Below are 2,747 nucleotides of genomic sequence, written 5' to 3' on the forward strand. Positions count from 1 at the left end.
TCATATGGATGGGGAGTGTCTTCCAGAGTAAGGGAATTATCTAGCATACATTAAAAGTGAAATAGAAATCTTAGATGCAATGTCTACAAGGGTATCCAAGTATAATTACTTGAAATGTTTATAAGAACCATCAAACAATGCCTGAGCTCTATGAAGGTTCAGTCAGGAATTACAGTATAACTGTCAGACATGTTTCATTATGTTTAATTCAGTCAAGGGGTGCATGTGTTACTTATATTCAGATAAAGGGATATAAAACACTACTACAACAAATCTGAAGTGAGTTTACAGTGTATCAAAAGTTGGACTGATATATGTTTCATGATAAGCATGACTTTTTCTTGGTCTAGAAATAAGCTATTATACTCCCTCCTCCCCCTAAAAATGATTTGTTTTAAATGACATACATAACATGAAGATGAAAATATACACTTCTCTTTGTGCCTATTAAAAACAAAGTATAGTATGTAGCTGAGTATCTGCATATGTCTTGCTGAGAATGTTGTTACTGTATTTCAAAGAATTCCACATATATCACCAGATATTGTAGAGGCCAACAAGAGGTCCACAGGACCACTGCACTGTTAAATTTTGTGCCAGTTTGTTTGCAGAATACATATAGGTATGACATATATTCTGGTGGACAAATGCACCAAATATCAGAGTCATAATTTATCATGTTAATGAACTAAGAATTTCTACACTCAGTGTAGGTTCACTGACAGAAAACAGACTGGAAGTGGATGACATGATGGTAAGGATGAGGCTGGATATCCTATATATTCCACTATATATACCACTGCTTTAAAGCTTTGTGTTTAACCTACTAATCATTTGAAATTGTAAGCTGCTGTAATAATTTTTGTAACCTTTATTTTGGAGCTTTTCTCCCCAGGACTCCATTGAAAACGGGTTCTTATTGGCCCAATGGACTATCTTGGTTAACCAACTGCAAATAAATAAAATAAATAAATAAATAAATATTCAGGAGGCAAGGTGGAAGAGCAGAGCAGCAAAGCCACTTTCCTTGGGATCCAGACTCTACTACTTAGGAGGAAGACAGACTAGAAATGTTGTGGGAGTCGTGGTGAGGCAGAGACTTCAAAAGACAGTGAGAATGTCATCAAAATTAGTGATAGACTCATGGCAATCAGATTTCAACGTAATGATAGGGTAGTATTCATAATCTCAGCCTATGTCCAACAGCAGCATTATGACAATGAAGAAAAGAGTGCATTCAGACAGCAGTTGGAGGACCTGCTAGATAAAGTAGAACAACATGAATTTATGATGACAATGAATGGCCTGAATGCACATGTTGGGGCAGAAAGAATGGGATTTAAGGACTGCATGGGTGCACATGGGTTGGTAAACAGGAATAAAGAAGGAGAGGCCATTCTTGACTTCTGTCTGGAAATGGCATGATGGTAGCCAAAATATGGTTCAGCAAGACAGTCACAAGATCATATACAAGAATGGCCAACATGCAACTCAGGTAGACTTCCTCCTATTGAGAAAAGGACAGGATGGTTGAATCAGTGATTGCCAAATCCTCAGCAGTGAAACAGTTGACCTACAGCATAAACCACTGGTTTTCAAAATAAGCTGCAAGCAGTGGTCAGAAAAGGCTCTGTGTCGACAGAGACCAGGCTAAAGACCCGGTATTTGACTAGCGAGAAAACTCAACAGTTCAATGCATTACTCATGGCTCTAGCACCTAACAAAAAGAGGAAGAAGATGAAACAGGTGCAGCTGAAGAAGAATGGTAGCAGTTCAAAACAGCATATGTGAGGCTTACAGAAGATATATGTGGGTGAGTCAGGTATGGAAATAAGGTACATAAGGAAAGCTGGTGGTGAAATTCAGAAGTCTAGGAATTCATCAAAATAAATAAGTAGCACAGGAAAAGTAAGAGATAGAAAAGACGGACCAGGCTAGGAAGGAATACTGGCTGGCTAACAAAGGGGCTAAAAGAGGAGCTGCAATCGCAAAAACTAAAGCATCAGAAAAACTTTACCAGCTTCGGGAAAGTGACTCTGTAGGTGGCACAAAAAAAAGCTATATCAGGTTGCTAAACAAAGATGAAAAGATTAAGAAGATATTTGGACACCCTTCATTTGCAATGTCAGCAACAACCTGCTCACAAGTCCACAAGACATCAAAGGCAGATGGAAGGAGTATTTCCAGCAGCTTCTGAATGAAGAAACCCCACAGAAGCTGTACTTTCCCAGACACACTTACGGTGAAAGAAGAGGAGACCACTGTGACAAAAAGAGGTACTGCTGTAATTTTGTAAATAATTATATGTCATTTGTGAATATCAAACTAATTTACATAAGATGCTTGTGTTACAAATGTATTAGAACTGTATGGCATGTGTATAACTGCACTGTACAGATGTCTGTGTTGAAAAGGTATTTGTAAAGTGCTGTGTTTAAAATGTATCCACAGTGTGCCCTACTGGAAGAGAACAGAAATGTACATGCACTATTCGAACTGTTTAAATGTATATATTTTAACAGTGGAATCTGGAGCACAGGAGGTTATCCTCAGTTCAGCAAACTTTAGTAAAATATTTGAAATTAAATTACTTTATATGCTAGGTCATAAAGAGACTATCTGACAGGTTTCAATGCAGATAGAGACACACACTCTGTACTAGGACACTTTCTGTATTGTCTTTAGGGTAAACTAACTGCTACTTTGGAAGCATGAAGGAATGCAATTGTTTTATGCCTTCCAGCATC

Source organism: Protopterus annectens, chromosome 1.part1 (assembly GCF_019279795.1).
Source record: "Protopterus annectens isolate FY-2018-M chromosome 1.part1, PAN1.0, whole genome shotgun sequence".
In the NCBI taxonomy this organism is placed as follows: domain Eukaryota; kingdom Metazoa; phylum Chordata; order Ceratodontiformes; family Protopteridae; genus Protopterus; species Protopterus annectens.